Source organism: Rissa tridactyla, chromosome W (genome assembly GCF_028500815.1).
Source record: "Rissa tridactyla isolate bRisTri1 chromosome W, bRisTri1.patW.cur.20221130, whole genome shotgun sequence".
NCBI lineage: Eukaryota > Metazoa > Chordata > Aves > Charadriiformes > Laridae > Rissa > Rissa tridactyla.
In genome coordinates, this window is record NC_071496.1 from 13,364,863 (window position 1) to 13,383,708 (window position 18,846).

Genomic DNA, 18,846 nt, shown 5'->3' on the forward strand with positions numbered 1-18,846 from the left:
GGCCTGTAGTTCCCTGGGTCATCCTTTTTTCCCTTTTTGAAAATGGGGGTTATGTTTCTCCTTTTCCAATCAGCGGGAACTTCACCAGACTGCCACGACTTTTCAAATATAATGAAAAGCGACTTAGCAAATTCATCCGCCAGCTCCCTCAGGACCCATGGATGGATTTCATCAGGTCCCATGGACTTATGCACCTTCAGGATCCTCAGATGGTCTTGAACCTGATCTTCTCCTACAGTGGGCGGTTCTTCATTCTTAAAGCCCCTGGTTTTGCCTTCTACACTTTGGGCAGTGTAGTTAGAGCCCTTGCTGGTGAAGACCGAGGTGAAAAAGTCATTCAGCACCTCGTCCTTCTCCATATCCTGGGTGACCAGGTCTCCTGTTTCCTTCCGGAGAGGGCCCACACCTTCCCTAGTCTTCCCTTTATCTCTGACATACTTTTAGAAGTTTTTCTTGTTGTCCTTGATGTCCCTGGCCAGATTTAATTCTGTCTGGGCTTTAGCTTGCCTAATCTGTCCACTCAGACCGTTTCTCTGTAGTCCTCCCAGGCTACCCATCCTTGCTTCCACCCTCTGTAGGCCTCCTTTTTGCTTTTGAGCTTGTCCAGGAGCTCCTTGTTCATCCATGCAGGCCTCCTGGCTTTTTTGCCTGACTTCTTCTTTCTTGGGATGCACTGCTCCTGAGCTTGGAGGAGGTGAACCTTGAATACTAACCAGATAGGAAGCCGGTGTGTGAAATCAGCCTCCCATTCATTTATCTTGTATTTGAAGCCACAGCAGCTTTTGGCATCAATTAAAGAATACACATTTAAAATCCCCTTATGGAGGATATTCCTGGGTTTAGAACGGGCTGAACATGCCACCTTCCCTGACCAGCATCCTATCCATCTCTCCTCTCACCCTTGTTCATCTGCCAAGAAACACCAGTGGGAAGGACCGCAGGCTTCCTGCCTGCACCACGTGGTGTGACATGCACTGTGTCCATCACGGGGTAGGTGAGTACTACATCACTGTGTCATGAGAGCATTGTCTGTGCCTTAACAGTAATGGGCTTACTTCACTCCTTTGAGCACTATATGGATATAGTATTACCTTAAATTGCACTATGTATTTTAAAATCCATTTTAGCTACTCTCAGGACCCTATTCAAGAAGTGTGCCTATGACATACTAATGTTATCTGTCTAGTGACATGAAGGGAAAAAAAAATAACATCGGTGCCTGAATTAACACAAAGTTTCTGCTCATAATGGATGATTAAATGCAGTACAGTGCTGTGTTTTAGACCTGTCAGTAACCCGTGGTCCTTTTTTTTATATATTTACTTTAATGTGAATAACTCACAACAACAGCAGCTTGTCATCACTTCCATCTCGTTGCTCTTGTTTACACACAGGGCTGTAAAACTTTACCTCTGCGGATTGCTTTAAAAACATAAACAGAAATAAAATTCAATTTAAATTTTTGTTCCAACTGGTTTTCTTGACAGACAGCTGCCCACAGCTCAGTGATTGTTCTGTTCAGTGTACTTTAATTTTGAGCTTTCAAGTTTTTCTGCAGCCCATTCAGAAGTAAATCCTCAGGGAAAATTGAGCTCTGTCATGGATGGATTAGTACTACAAGAGTTGGTCACATATCTTGAATGAAACCTTTCAAAAGCAAGGCAAATGAGAAGGAAATGAAATACATTTCATACTTCTTCAAGCACGCTAAAAGACTTTCTCTGCAAGTCATCTGTGAAGTACCATTAGTTTATTGGAGGTTCACATAACTACCATTACATTATACCTTATCACAATCTCATATATTGGGTGATTGCTTTTTCTGAACTGATGGTAACTGCAAAGTGTTCTCCATAGGCACTGAGGAGAGAATACTGTTTCTTAGATCAAAATGTATAGGTCCTAGGAATGGCATAAATAAAAGTACATTATGGGACGTTATGGGTCATAGGTCTGAAAATCTGAAAGGGAGATATATTGAGGAGATGTCGCATTTGCTATGTGATGAACTGATAAACTGAAAGAGAAAAGGGGGGAGAGGGAGGAGGGGAAAGAGCAAGACTGAGAAAGCATAATAAAGTTTTTTCTAGACAGCTTATGTACAGAAGCTACAGCCATTTTCCCTTGCGGAGGGAGAAGAGGCTATATTGCTTTTAGCAATCCATTTGGTTTCTTTGTCATTTGCAATGAAGGAAGCACTTCATCCCTTTAGCACATCTGTGTGTGCCTCTGAGAGTGTATAAACATGTGTTTTATTTCTTGTTAGGGTAAGATAAACAAATATCTGCATTATTTTGGATAGCTATTTGATTCATCCTTTTTGCTTTTTGCTGAAAATTGTTTGCAGGCAAGGGGAAAAAAAAATACCTGCAGAATTCTTGTTCATGCATTGATGGTATCACAAAAAATTGTAAGTAGAAATACACTTGATGTTTCAGTGCTGATGCAGGTAGAGAAAGAATAGGTGCGAGTCATGATTTAGGCCTTGGTTCAGGGAAGCAATTAAACATATGCTTAAGGCTTCTGGGATATAAAAACCTACTTGAAGGCCCTGATAAATCAGGAGTCAATAGTGCTCCCTGATTCTGCAGTTTTGCTAACCACAATTGTTTGCTATAAGTGGGAGAGGGTGATTATTCTAAAATACCTTTATTATAGCCAGTAATTGTGATTTAATTGTTAAGAAATCTGTTTTTCTGATTGTCAAGCGATTGCAACAATAACTCAAACTCAGTGCATTGGCAGAAAAGTGTTGAAAATATGATTTGTATATTTTAATTTTAAATTAAAAATCCAGGGATACTTTAAATGTTTTGGTTTCTTTGATTCTTTTTTTCTCTAAATTTCTGGTTTAGTCAACCTAAAACTTTATCAGTCTGTCCCTGCCCCCAATGAATATTAAGAAAAATAGTTTTGTGAATTGAATTTAGTGACTTGCAGTCAGTCCTTGCCTCAACAAACCCAACAGAAGTGCTTTGTCTGATTACAGAATTATCCTAATTAGTGCTAAGGCCACTCTAGGAAAGAAACATTTAGAGATGAGACTTTAAAGTATACTGAAGAAGGCATGAAACTAAATACTTTCCTCAGTGCAAATACTGAACGAAAATGTTTGATTTAACCTTAATTTACTTATGTCAACAATAAGGCTAATTTTCCCAATCTGTCTACTATTAAGACAATTCATGTCCTAGAACTAACCAAGTGTTTCCACATTAGGTGGATCATAGCTTTTATTATTATTATAATTGGTCATCATAAAATTTCTGTTCATTACAATTTTAAGCTAAAATATTCTACACTGTCTTCCCCCTTATTCTGTGTTTATTAGTACAAGAGACCTCTTTCAGCACGTATAGGAACAGGGGCACATTCATAAAGCAAACACCATGGGATATGGGTAAACAAGTAAAAAAGCACTGTAGAATCTTCCTACTTTCACCAAAAGGTCTCTTCAATCAATAGTGTTATTTTCATACCCATTTAGAGGAATTACTGAATGAGGAGAAGTGGCAGTAAAATATCTTAGGGAGAAAACAAAGGTCCAAACTCAGGGCACCTAACCAAAACACCTTTGTGGGAAACATTGTTGGCTTAGATTCAGTATACATTCCATCAAGAAGACACACAAGACACATACTCTTTGAATAACTAGAGAGGGAGCCTAAGATAATAATTTCCCTGACTTAAATATTTTGGTTAGTTGTTTAAGGAATGAATATAGCCATGTCGCCTTCTCAGTAACAGTTATGACAATATTTAAGAACAGCTCTTATGTGTCATTGTGCTGTTCGAACAGATATCAAAAGATAAGCTCTGACCTCAAGCAAGTACCACGTAAGCATAAAGCAAGGGAGGGGGGAAACCAAACCTGAAACTATCCACAGCTTTCTCCCTTGGAGAAGACATGTAAGGTAAGTAAAGAAATTCACCTGAAATGGGTGGGTTATTTTTCATATTTAACCATTTAAAATTGCAAAGAAATACAACAGGGAAAACAGCCATGTTCATATCAAGTAGTCTACCAATATGTCACTAAAAAAAGTTCTGTCCAAGAGGAATGTGTCCAATGACACAGCCATCTGATTAGTGAAGGCATGTGACATATTGTTACGAGAACCCTCAGCATCTTCCTCGACTCGTAGTACAGTCATTGATTAATATGATTTAATGCTCCAGGTTAGCACTTCCCAACAGCCTCCAGGCAACCTGACATAGTGGAAGGCAAGAAATTAGAGCTATCAAAGGCCTGGGAGGTTAATCTGCCAGTTCTCCTGGTAATGCCAAGAGTTGTTCTGTACAGTAGGTTTAAGGCCAAGGATACAGTCCAAAACAGAAGAGTTTCTGATCACACGTAAGAAAAGCACAGCTCTCTGTGTTAAACCTGTATACCATCAACTGGAAGAGGAGAAGGAGGGAAAGAGCTGCAGTTGGAGCAGGTGTAGTTTTGCAGAGAGGACTGTGGTTTCTGGTTTGGGGGATGGATTCTTTTTGCTTGTTTTTATAAAATCACAAAGGCATGCTGACCTTTTACCTTATGGCTTACTCATAATTCAATAAATGAGAATAGCTTTTGAAGAAATACATCCTCAAAAAATATCAGATCTAGAAAAATAAGAACAAAGAACTGCAACAAACTCTACAGTTTAATTTTAAAGATATAAAATGGGTTTCAGTTGGACGCTTGTGTGCTTTAAAGGTGAGAATCATCTCTTAAGTTCAGCTACATAGTCTGAAATAGATCTGGTGAATGAGGGAGAGGCAGACAGAGAGCACAATTTGTCTCATTCTAAGACAATTTTCTGAGAAGGGATGAATTGCCTTCTGGAGTCTTGATATCCCTCCATGGACTAAAGTAGAAACCTATTTTGGTAGGTTAGACTACACAGATAAATTTTAGATGTCTGAAGCTAGGCAAGATGAATATCTCCAAATGCACTTTGTTAGACTGTTCCAAAAGACAACTATTACCTGTAAAAAATCTTTTAACTTCTGCTAACAGTGTGATTGCTCATTGAACCTAAACACTGGGTACAAGATTTGTTTGACATTGGAGATACAAGACAGAAGCACCTAATAAGGCTTTTGAATGGCCAAAAACTTAACTGGTATAAGGGATACCTCATAGCGGCCCTCCAGTATCTGAAGGGGGCCTGCAAGAAAGCTGGAAAGGGACTTTTTACAAGGGCATGTAGTGATAGGACAAGGGGTAATGGCCTCAAACTGGAAGAGGGTAGATTTAGATTGGATATCAGGAAAAAAAATTCACTACGAGGTTGGTGAGGCACTGGAACAGGTTGCCCAGGGAAGCTGTGGATGTCCCATCCCTGGAGGTGTTCAAGGCCAGACTGGATGGGGCTTTGAGCAACCTGGTCTAGCAGAAGGTGTCCCTGCCCATGGCAGGGGGCTTGGAAGTAGGTGGTCTTTAAGGTCCCTTCCAACCTAAACCATTCTATGATTCTATGATAACTATTCACAGTCCTAAAATGGGTAACTGAGCCATCTGCATCACTAAAGTTTAGGCCCCAAAATCATGCATATGTCCAATATGGTGACAATATAGTTTGAAGAAAGAAAGGTTGGTGTGGAAAAAAAACCAACACGGGCCTTTTGGTTGCATTTCAGCAGGGGGCAGTGTGTATTCCGTCATTAAAACAAGTTGGAAGTATAGTCAGTAAACCTGAAGCCATCTGTAACACAGGGGTATAAGAAGGTCAGCGAGATATGATGGACTAGGACCACGTAGCAAATTATAAAGTGAGCAATGTTAAAATCAATATGATATTTGACTGTCAGCCAATGCAATTTGTTCAAAATAGGTTAAATGCACTCTTGCCATTTCCTCCTTTATAACGAACTTGGCAGCCTCATTCCGTTATCAAGTACAAAGCCCTCTCTGAGATCTGACTAGGATAGAAATGAACCCAACTTTGAAATGTTCCATAAATGCAGAGTGATATAGGGGCTATGACAGACATGAAATCAGACTGAAACTTTTTATCTGCTGTATATCAGGTTAGCAGTGAGATAAGACGACCTTTACTAGATTTTTCCCCCAAAGAAGAAAACAAAATATATGAGTATTTTGCACACATACCACACTCTCGATCTTTCATCATAAAGAACTGTATAAACACCAAAGTAATTAATTATTGGTGCATTATCATTGTTGAGGTGGTATACAGGTCAGGAATTAGGGCTCTGCTTTACTTAGCTTTGTACCAACAACTCTCAAAAAAGGATTGTGCAATGCCAATGCCATGGTAGAATGGCAATTTCTGGGCCAAATGATTATGCAGTTACACAGATATAAATCTGAGGCAGCTCTACTGAAGTCAATGGTACTCTGATAAGGTAAAATTGGTGATAGGATGAGAGACATACAATCTACAGGTGTACAAAATCTACATTTGGACAAAGTCAAAGTGGCAGCATTTTGCTTAACCATATTTCTTCCTCAAAGGATGATCCAAGACATCTGTCAGAAATTTCTATTCCTTTCCTTTATGTGTCTAGCAAAAGAAAATTTAAAATAATTAAATTAATTAAATTAACTAATTAAAAAAAATTAAACTAGTAATGTTATTATTATTACTACTACTACCTCCTAGCCTTCATGTTTATAGCTGAATATTTATGATTTTTATTTTTTAACAAGATTTCAGTGCATTCAAGCTGGGGGTGGAAATAAAACTGGTAGTTACCCACAGAAAATGAATTATGCACCAAATTGTAAATATTCCATTTCCTTTTCTGATCTGAAAGTCCCCAAGAAATATGAACACTTTATTTAAAATTCATCTGCAATGACATTTCCTGGCTACACAGAACACTCCCACAAATGCACAAGTATTTGAGAAAAAAGATAGCTTTTTATGGGAATGCTACTGTGTGTTAATTCTGTTTTTTGCAGTCAGTCTGCTCTCTCCTTCTCAAATCAGATGAAATACTTTCCAATGATGTGCTGTAAAAGAATAGATGTAAATAAATGCATCATTCAAAAATAGGATTTAACTTATTTATACAGTTGTGGGAAAGTAACGGAAGATTGGCAGAGAACTGTAAACACGCTCAAGAGACTCACACATGGGGTGCTGGGAAACACATATATCACACTAGTTGTTGTTTAGTCTTATGTGCTCAACAAGTAGAACATCTGCACTTAGATAAAGTAGGCCTGTGATGGACTCAGGGGCACCTTATCAAACATGCCTGAGATTCCTGCCCTGCTGTTGAAGAAGATCAAAGCACAGTGAAAAACTATGCCTGCCTGAATCCTTGAAATACAGGCAAGAACAGCAAGTCTGAGCTCTCGCTCTCTCACTCTCTTGCTAACAAGGACTCTCTTGCTAATAAGGAGACACTCTCGCTCCGCGGTGCCTGCATCCCCTGCTTGCATGCCTCTGCCCAGGTGTTGCTTCAGAGATTCCCCAATCCGCAAGGTATTGAGATTACATTTGTTCTTTGCCTTTCATCCGTGGTTTTGTGGTTGTTCCTGTGTCCTGCCTGCATTGGCTCACACAACAGTTGAATTTATTTAGACTACAGGATAAAGATTCATTCAAATAAAATACTTATTACAAGATGCATAAAGCCTGAAGGATAGGTTTGATATGCTATCAGCTGACAAGGAAACAACAGGGCACATGGGTATAATACTCCAACTACAGAACAGGAAATTTCTTCCATAGTCTTGACTGGTTATTATTCTTCACATCTCTGAGCATTCTACATGAAGCACACTATGAACTCTTTAATTAGAATTGGGATCTTTTGGTTATTATGATGTACTTTCAAAGAAAATGCAATAAAAACAAACCTGTTTGGTTTTTTTTGTCATTATCTTAAAGAACTTCTGGTATTTATTTAAACTCAATTTTTGTCATTTAGTTCTGTCTTCTACAAAGAAAAAAAAAAACAAACCACACCAAAATTCATATTCCTTTTTACTAACTGATTTTTTGGAGAAAGAATAAAGTTGATTTCTCTGTATTTGCTTGGCTCTCTCAATATGAACATTTTCTGCAGAAATGTCTGTTTGATTTTTTTTTAAAAAATTGAAGTGAAATATTTTGACAAGTTTACTAAGAATCACTATGAAGGGTCCATGGAAGGAGAGTGCTGACTGACCTTCAGGTCCAGCCAGCTGATCCAATGCACCTCATATTCAGACACATTCATGCACCAGTGCTACACACCATTTAGATAAGCACAGCATCACCCAGTAAGTGTGACTTAGTCATGGCCCATTCCCCTTCTTGTTCAGTGAGCAGAAATAGGCCCATCCAGAGGGCGAGTTTTGGATTTTGTGATGGATGTCCTGAATTGTTGAGGAATGGCTATATGAGAACGGGCACGGCGCCATGCAGGACTGTCAGAAGTAAGCTATGCCTGCCTGCATGGGAAATTCCGAGTTACGCTGATAAGGAAGATGCTGAAGGCTGTGCTGACCTTGCTTAAGTCAGATAAACAACTTTGAGAAAGTAGACTGTGAGAGAACAGGAACAAACCTGGACCCAAGAAACTGCATGTAGGAGGAGTATGAATACTGTAATCTTTAGCGCACAGCCAATAGTTGTAAGACAAATAGGCATATCTAAGTATAAGAGTATAAAAGTCTGATGAAGCTGCAATAAAGCTGAAGCTTGCTTTATCACTCATATTGAGTCGACTGCTTGTTTCCCTCGTTCGTCACAAGTGGCGCCCGAACAGGGACCCCACTCCTTGTTCTCCACCAGACAGCGAGCTCGGAGAAGCACTGGTAGCAGCGACCAGGGAGCAGAAGATCAGTGACAAGACGTGTCTGATCCGTGCTTGGACCCAGGATAATAAAGAAGGGGTTCGCCGTCCAAGTGAAGGCTACCAAAGGGAAAGGCTGCAACTGACCGGATAATTAAGAAGGTCTACACAAAAGGGAAAGGCTGCAAGTGACCGGATAATTAAGAAGGTCTACACAACGCGCGATGGATAGAGAGGTAGCTTTCGAAATTTTAAAATGCTTTTTAGAAAATCGGGGAGTAAGCCCTTTAGGCGCAGCTATGGTATAAGAGAGGGATTGAAACACCAGCGAAACTGTTGCTCAAACTGATTAAGCCGGGGCAGGAGATGGGGCAACAAGTAACAAAAGAAGAAGGGGCTATGTTAAAACTTCTCCTGCATATCCCCTCTAAGAGAGGGGTGAAATACGATGAGCGTATGCTCCGAAGGTTGTTAACCTGGTGCAGAGAGAACGGATTCGCACCAGAGCCCCAGACAGCTTCTAAATCAGAAATATGGGAGGCTGTTGGGAAAAAACTGTGGGAAGTGATAAGTAAAGGAGACAAAGAGGCATCACCGTTAGCGACGACATGGTGGTTGGTGTTATCGACCTTACAAGATATGAACGCGGAGCGAGCCACAGCAGCCGGGGCTTTTGCAGCATTACAACCCACGGGAGGGGGATTGAACAGGCCAGGTCCGAAGGTCTGGGACGATCTCCTGCTGATCCCCTCTGCTCCACCTGAGGCCGATGGAGGAGGCAGAATGTCAGCAGAGAAGGACAGAGCCGGAGCTGTTTTGCTCCTGCCATTGCCCTCCTCGCCCCCTCCCCTCCCCAGTCGTCTCCCTGAGATAGAAGTGCTGGTTTTGTATGTCTGCTGTGTAAGTGTGTGCGGGCGCCAGCTTATACCTGCTGATCAGCATGTGCGCTACTGTTTGCTTTTTGTTGTGTGCAGTGTCGTTAGGTGACTCCACTTGAGCAGGTGTTCTGCCCGGTGTGGTACTGTTCTCGTATGCAACTAGGGCTGACACTCCGTCAAGTGAAGAAGTTTGTATATACACAGTGTTTAGACGTAAGGCGAGCGTGCCCCAGGTAGATACACCAGGATGGGCTGTAGAACCGATGGAAGTCCTGAAATATTGGGGGAGTTTTCACGAGCCGACACGTTTACGGTCTTGGGAACGACTCGCCTGTGCAGGGCGTATGGCTGGTTGTTTGTTGTTTGTCTATAAGGTCATGGTTGATTGGGAAAAGGAGTTGAGCCAAAATCTATAGGATGCTCTGTAGGAAAATGAGAAACTTAAGGAAAAATGAGAAACTGAGCTCTTGTTGCAAAGGCAGACTTTTATGTCAGTCGTAAGTGATGGAAAAAAAAAAGAAAAAAGAAAAAGAAAAAAAAAGAAAAAGAAAAAAAGAAAAAAAAAGAAAAAAGAAAAAAAAGAAAAAAAAAAGAGAAAAAAAAAGAGAGAAAAAAAAAAAAGAAAAGAAACCAAACAGGAACAATTAGATGGGAAATGTGCCACGTTAGCACAAAAGTATGCCATACGCATTACGAGAAAGCATCAGAAAAAGAGAAATAGGACACCGGATTCAAAGCAGTACCATAGAGATATGTTTTTTGGGTTTTTTCCTATATGTGTATATGTTATTGCATGCCTTAGTAGATTGCTCTGTGTTATACCCTGCGAGACTAAAATGAACCCCAGCAGAAGCGGTCTCTTGAGCAAGGGGGTGGAATATGGGAAAGCAACGGAAAGTCGGTGAGGAGGACTGTAAATACACTCAAGGGACTTGCACCTGGGTGCTGGAAAACACATATATCACACCAATTGTTATTCAGTCTTGGGTGCTGGCAAGAAAAACATTTGGATGACATAAGCCTGTAATGGACTCACAGACACCTTATCTAGCTGCTTGAGAATCTTGGCCTGTTGTGGAAGAAGATCAAAGCACAGTACCAGCAAGAACAGGGAGTCCGCATGCGCTCTTGCTAACAAGGACTCTTTTGCTGCCAAGAATTCGTGATAACAAGGACTCTCTTGCTGCCAAGGATAAGTTTAACAATGCTACTAGTCCAGCTATTTCTGAGTTATTGCTAGATGTAGATAGTATTCGATATGCGATGTTGCAAAACAGAACTGCTACTGATTTTTTGCTTTCAGCTCACAGACATGGTTGTCAAGATTTTGAAGGACTGTATTGTATGAATCTAAGTGACCACTCCAAATCCATCCATGCCCAGCTGCAGGAACTGCACCGACCGAACCAGCAACTTGTGGAGACCACTGGGTGGAATGTCTTTGCTGGATGGACTTGGGGGTGGGGTTGGTTGAAGCAAATTATACTCATCGCCTGTGTGGAAGGAATTTGTCTGTTATGTTTAGTATGCTGTTTGCCGTGTTTAATAAGCATTATACGATCAGCTGTAAATGCCGCTTTGCATCGTACCCTTGTACGAGTTGTAGAATATGTTGCTCTAAAAACTATGTGTGTATCCATGAGAACCCGACCTTCACAGAAGAAGATAACAAGAAGGGATTACAACAATGTAGTCACGTATCAGACAGCTGCTGTTAGCAAAGCTGGATCATGAGTTTGGTGAGGATCGCTGCATACGCTGGCCACGTGTGCAGCAACTCTAGCCTGTACTTTTCTACTCGATCCAGTGCAGGAGAGTCTGGTGGGACTCACTGCGTGCACTGGCCATGCATGCAGTGACTCTAGCCTGTACTTCTCCACTCAATCCAGTGCAGGATATAAGGAGGCTGTCTCGGGGGTCAGAGAGGGGGAGAGAGACATGAGCACACTTTGAAGGTACAGAGGCTTTAATTAAAGAAGTATTGCGCTGGCTTGGCATTTTGATAGCGATAATTATTGTAGTGAAAATTGCATATCATTGTATTTTACGCAACCTACTACATGTTAACAATACTGTGTTGATTGTACAATCAGTACAAAAAGAAAAAGGGGGAATTGTTGAGGAATGGCTATATGAGAACGGGCACGGCGCCATGCAGGACTGTCAGAAGTAAGCTATGCCTGCCTGCATGGGAAATTCCGAGTTACGCTGATAAGGAAGATGCTGAAGGCTGTGCTGACCTTGCTTAAGTCAGATAAACAACTTTGAGAAAGTAGACTGTGAGAGAACAGGAACAAACCTGGACCCAAGAAACTGCATGTAGGAGGAGTATGAATAATGTAATCTTTAGCGCACAGCCAATAGTTGAAAGACAAATAGGCATATTTAAGTATAAGAGTATAAAAGTCTGATGAAGCTGCAATAAAGCTGAAGCTTGCTTTATCACTCATATTGAGTCGACTGCTTGTTTCCCTCGCTCGTCGCACTGAATCATTCAGAAGAATCACCCTTTAGAGGTGATTACTTTACAGGGAGCTTAGCTAAGTTTTGTGAGTCTACTACCCAGATGGCTGATTTTAGAACAGATTAATTTCACTATTAATTTGTGGAGAAAAATTTCCCCCTAACTCAGCAAACCATAAGGCTGTAAAGATCGAGAAGCTGCAAAGGGTAGATATTCATTCCCTCCTCCTTTCCATTTCTTTATCTCCCACATTTTACCTCTAATATACCTCATTTTGGTGTGCTAGACCACGTCTCCTTCTAAAAAGAAAAAAAAAAAAGAGAAAAAACCCTGCTGTTTTCTTTAAAGTACTGTTCCTTAGATCAAATAGAAAGGACATTGGTGCTGAATTCCCCACATGAAATTCCAGCTTATCTTTGTGATGAAACACACACACTTATCAGAGATCATGTTCCTTTTCTCTTACAATTACATCTGGCTTGTATTACAGCTTCTTCAGTACACATTGTACTTATCCAGTGTCTCTTTCTTGATGCAGAACTTCAAGCTCTTCTTTTCTGCCTAGAGGTGGTTGCTTAATAGTGAAATCACCCTCTCCGAGATGAGATTCAGACTACTACTTTTAAAAAATGAATTAATATTAAAAAATCCTTCTCTATATATTTTCCATTAAAAGTAATTTTAAATACTTGGATAAAAAAAATTCAAGTAGGATATGTTACAGGTTAGCATCTTCCCCTTCCCCACCCCCCAAAATAATATCCACTTTGATGGCTTGTCTTTTTAAAAAAAAAAAATATCTTTGGAGAAATGTAGGAATTTGATTTTGTAATGTACAATGTCAGCTTCTAATTTTACCTTTTATGTCTTCATTATATCTTTAACCTCTTTACATTGTTCAACACTTTCTCTGTCTTCATGGTATATCATACTATAACATGTCTCAATTTAACATGGAAGGTGTTAATTTTATTTTTAAAATCATTAAAGGCAATTACTGCTTACTGTTGGTTGAAGCATCCGATTAGAGCTACCTGGGAATTCTCTGATGAAATAAGATTTGGATGTAGAACCCCAATTCCTCAAAGCTGAAATGTTTCATTTAAATGTCAGTTTCCACTAGCCAACATCAAAACACAAGTTTCTCTTGGATGTTTTCTTAACATTTTTTCCAAAGATTTTTTAACAACCTACTTTCTTTTGTTTTGGCAACCCAAAGTCTGTGTTTCTAAGGAATTTGTGTCATGTACTGACCATTGAGTTAGCAAGGATTTCAGGTTTCCAGGATCCCTATCTTCAGATATATTAGATTACATAAATTGAACAGGCACACAAGATACCCTGGCTTTCAAAGACCACTGATCCAATGCATCCTTGCTATATAGCCTGCCCAGTTGTGGTATAGAAGCTTTCAAGTTTCAAAGTTCATTTCTGCTATTGAATTAGGAGCTGATCCAAAGCTCTTCAAGCTAACACACAGCTGCAGGTGCTAAACACCCTAGGCAGGGCTGGAGGGATCTTGAGGTCCTTGATATACTTGTTTTGAACAGACTTCACAAAGCTTCCAAATTTCATACTGTGAGTCTTGGAAGTTTCAGACACTCAGAAATACACTGAGAAATTTAGACATCAACTTTCATAAATAAATAACAAAAAAGAAACTCATTCTTTATAAGATTTCAAAAAATAATGATTACCATTTCAAATTAGCATATGGTAAACTAAATCAAGTTATTCAGTAACAAGGACAAAAGTATGTATATTGAATTTCCCATAAGGGAAACATCTAGTTGCCACCCATTGATAAAATCTGCCCTGGAAACAACAAAGAGCTTTAAGAAGGAGACTGTATGATATATGTAACACAAAGACCCCATTCCATCACAGAACCTTAGGCTGGACTAATGGGAAATGTACTTTTATTTTATTATACAAATATTTTTTTCATAGCCATATAATGTAAATAAAGAATGAGAATGCTGCAGACAATTAGAAACAACCTACAGTTTTCTCAATTTTATAAATGATGCTACATTCATGCTCCCTAACAGTCATCTTCAGATGGCAGCCAAATTTCTTGGTAATCACTCAGTCAACTTCTGGTTGTATTTTTATGAGATCACATTGTTCTGGTTTTGGCTAGGATAGAGTTAATTTTCTTTATAGTAGCTAGTAACAGTCTATGGTTTGGATTTGTGCTGAAAAAAAGTATTGATAATAGAGAGATGTTTTTGTTATTGCTGAGCAGTGCTTACACAGAGTCAAGGCCTTCTCACACGACCCCACCAGCAAGTAGGCTGGGGGTGCACAAATGTTGGGAGGGAACAGAGCTGGGACAGCTGACCCCAACTCACCAAAGGGATATTCCATACTATATAACAGATGGTATAAAATCAGCATATAAAGCTGGGGGGGGAGGGAGGGAGGAGATGTTCAGAGTTAAGGCATTTTGTCTTCCCAAGTAACTGTTACATATGATGGACCCCTGCTTTCCTGGAGGTAGTTTTAAACACCTGCCTGCCAATGGGAATTAGTGTCACAGTTAAGCCAAGTTGGCCAATGACAAGACAACAGATGCTCTCCCCCACCTCTCGCTCCAAGGAGAGGAAGAAAAGAGATAAAGAGAGTTATGAGTTCAGAAAAAAACTAAACTACTTCAATGAAAATATTAATAATAAAATAAAAAAGGAAATAATGAAATAGATACAATATATACAAAGCCATATCGAGCTCCCAGGGAGATGTCACCAGCAGGCACTGTGGAAGTTCCAGACTAGATTCAGTAACAAATGGGAACTAGATTTCAGAACACAGTGACAGGGATCCAAGGTAGACAAACTGACAGGGTCCCCCTCAGACATCAATCACCAAAGAAAAAGAACCATTGAAGAAGAAACTCACTCTTTCATCCCTCAGCTTTTATATTGAGCATGGCAGATGGGATGGAATACCCTATTGGTCAGTTTTGGGTCACCTGACCTGTCCACTCCTCCCCACAGGTGTGACCCCTCCACAGAGTAAAGAACCAAGTCAGCTGACCCACAGCAACAAGTAAGAGCCAGAGTCTCTCTCACTGAACAGGCAGTTGGTTTTGTTTCACTCTAAACTGGGGTAATTTCTTGCTGCGCTTTTGCTTTGCCTGCACGTGTGGCTTTTGTTTTACCTATTAAACTGTCTTTATTTCAACTCCTGAGTTTTTTCACTTTTACTCTTTCAGTTCTCTTTGCCATCCCACTGGGGGGGGGGAATGAGCAAGCGGCTGTGTGGTGCTTAGTTGCCAGCTGGGGTTACACCATGACACATATATACTTGGATGTTCTGTATTTCAATTCAAAAAGACTTTAACTGGTTCCTTGTGAGATAAAAATATTCAGAGAATCATCTAGTTTATTTGTCTCCAATAATGAAAATTACCTGTCCCCATCACCCAGTAACTCGGTCATTTCTCAGATGTTGTAAAGAGGAATTTAATCATTATTATAGCACTCCTACATGGTGACATCCCATCTTGTTTCAGAAGGAATTAGGTTGAATCTCACAAAGTCCTGTATAAAAACAGTGGTTATATTTAGGCACGTACCATTTTCAGAAACATATATGTTGCAGCGTGGAGCTCCCTTTGCTAATTTACAGTCTAACAGAAATCCAGGATATAGGACCTATCTTTGATATTTGGAAGGGTGAGTCCCCACTGTCTCTTAAATCAAGGCTTATTTTTCCTTCTTCAGTTTTCTCTTTGCCAAGCTATTCAGTGAGAATATCTTGAGACCTCCTGAAGAAGAAATGACTTATCTGGTATGTGTTTTCTCCCTTGAATGCTCCTGCTGATATTCTACTTTGCATAAAATATTGAGTCAGCAAATGGAGACAGGAACCGAATGATTTTATTGGGTGGTGGTATGGATGTGTGTGAAGTGAGAAAGTTTGTTTCAAATAATTACAGTGCTTCTGAAAATAAAAAGAAGAATCAGTTCTTTCAGATAGTAAGACTAATCCCCCAAAGATCCACATTTATCACAACATACCAAGGCACTTCTTTCCATTTTCATTAATTACTACCTCTTTAGGCTAAAATCTTTAGGTTTCTTCTTCCATTGTGTTCACTTGCCAGAGGTGGAAAAAAATCACCTGTGTGTCTCTTGTGATTAAACCCTCACTTAAGGAATGAGGCTTCAGAAACTATTGAGGTTTTCAGGTGTTTTTACATTCTGCAGTCTGTCTCCATGGAGTTCCTTGAAAAGTAGCAGCAGTTAGGAAAGAAAAGAATAAAAAGAAAAAAAAAGAAAAAAAGATGAAGGGGAGAGAGAGAAAAAAGCAATAATAAGATAACTAAGGAAGATTTTATTTTACACAGCTATCTTCTCAGAATACATAATATAGTGTATAATGCTCCTAACTTAGAGAGAAGTTAAAGTATTCTTTTAAAAACACCAAAACACCTCACATCAAAATATGTTCCCTGTGGGCCCCCACCAATTTTTTCCCCACTAACTCAACTTCTTAAGGTCTTTGGTTAGGTCAGCTTTTAAACAATCTGGTTCATTATGTTTTGCAAATGGTCCCTTGTTTAGACAGCTGTCTTTCTTTTGCACTTTCATGAGTATAAATACTTCTTATCCATGTTCTTTTGCTATGAATTATAAAGTAACAGACACTATGAACTTAGACCTAAATTTAGTGAACAATCTCTGATGTAACTTACCAGTTAAGCCCTGATGAGCCTATTGAAATCAATGGGAAGATTCACATTCAGTGAGTCTCTTCAGTGAGAATTGTATCAAGACCTTAGCGACGTTTAAAGCATTCACTGAGTTTAAGTTACAGATGCAATATTGTATCTGCAATATTGATGGCAGTAAACCAGACAGGCAGAGCTGAGTTAGGACCAAAATGATCTATTGGTGCATTCATCTGTTAAGACCATAGAAGTAATAAAAGAATGGAATAAAATAAGCAGCACAGAGAAAGATTCTGTCATTGTATGCAGTTTCTTATATCAGCTAGTCAAACCTGACCACACGGGGTTTTGGTTTGTTTATTTGTTTGCTTATTTTTTGTGGGCTTTTTTTTTGGTTTTGTGGGGGTTTTATCCTTAAAATCAAACAAAACAAAACATTTAAACAGTAGCACAAAGACATATTCTGATAAAGGCTACAATAATAATTTACTTTAAAAAATTAAGTCAATATTTCTACCTCACTTAGGGTAGACTTCATCACACCTAATGCTATTTTCAAAAAGTAATGTGTTCAGTCAAAACTGGTTGTTTCCTGTAGCCCATGGTTAGGGGTAGGCAATTCTAGATATGTCTAACTCATTGTGCCCTGAAGGTATTTTCTCTGCTGTCTGACTAGGGTAGCTAGATGCTAACCTTTCAGATAGCCAGTTATTTACACTGATGGAAAAGCATCTGGTCAATTTGCTTTATTAGGTATTTATTTGTCCAATTTACTGATAAAGTGTATTTCAGTATTTTTCTCACACTTAAATAGCCTAGGTAAATACATCACTACAGGAGATAGACAGCAGCTAAAATGAGATATGTTATTACCTGAATTTTCAAAACAATTGAAATTAGCCAGAGATGCTGTTATAGAAGTAGTGTCTTGAAGGAAGAAACTTCCCTTACTAGTAAGAAAAAAAAAGTGTGAAAGGGCTAAAAGGAAGTCAGTGTAAGAAGAGAAGAAAGTAAAAGAAACAGAAAAAAGACAGTTCTTTCCCCAGTGGGTTTGAATTATAAAGCAGGAAACTTTGAATTAGTGCTATGAAGTAATAACATTGTTTTGTTAAACAATGTGGAGGAGATGCTTGTGTTGGTGAAATGCAAGTGATTCTGAAATACATTCTAGTTTGAGTCCAGAATCATGGTATTTGAAGAAAGTGATTTTTATTGGAGTTGGAAAGAAATTTCTGACAAAACTTTAGGAAAAGAAAACAACAACAGTTTGCTGAGAACATATGAATGAAGATGGATTTGGGGGCAGGGGCCAAAAGGAAACAAGAGTAGCTATTGCTTTTGTAATTATCCTGGAATATAGGGACTCAGAATTATTTTATGTGAGAAATTTTTTGTTATTTGCAATAGAGGTTTGAAAGAAGGTTCTTGAAAATCTTAAAAGCAAAGACTTTTTGCCATTTTCCCCATTCTGTCCCATCCCATCGTCTCTGAATTTTTTGCATGATGAATGGCTTTTACTTTTGATAGAATAATGTTCAAACCAAAGTGACTCTAAAGAAAGGAACTGGTCATACATATTGGTAACTTGGGAGGAAGAAATCCAAATTACTCAGACTATGCAGAGGTACTCCAGCACGTACTCAGAATTTAGTAGAGTGCATGCTGGCATACCTCTGCATAGTCTTCACCACACATTACAGGCTGCTGTTTAATGAGACATGGAAAAATCACAAGAGCAGAAGAAGAACAGCTAAAGGGAAGGATGAAGCTGGGTTTTGGCCATTGCACTGGAAGGAAGCAAACATTGGATCAAAATTACAGACAATATGTATCCAAAAAGTCACATTAATCTCAGTTTCAACTTTCAACAAGGTCCAGCATTGATTTCTTCCCATTCCTACCTGAGTTCCCTAAGAAGTAAGCTTCAGTGTCACAGTCTAGCTTCCATAGATAAAATAAAGAAGTTTTCAGCTTAGGGAGCACCCATTTCAGAAATCAAACTAAAAAGGATATTAAACACAGCTTTTTCACTTCCTGTATAATGATTCATAATAAATAAATAAATCAACAGAGTCTTCTCTTTGTTC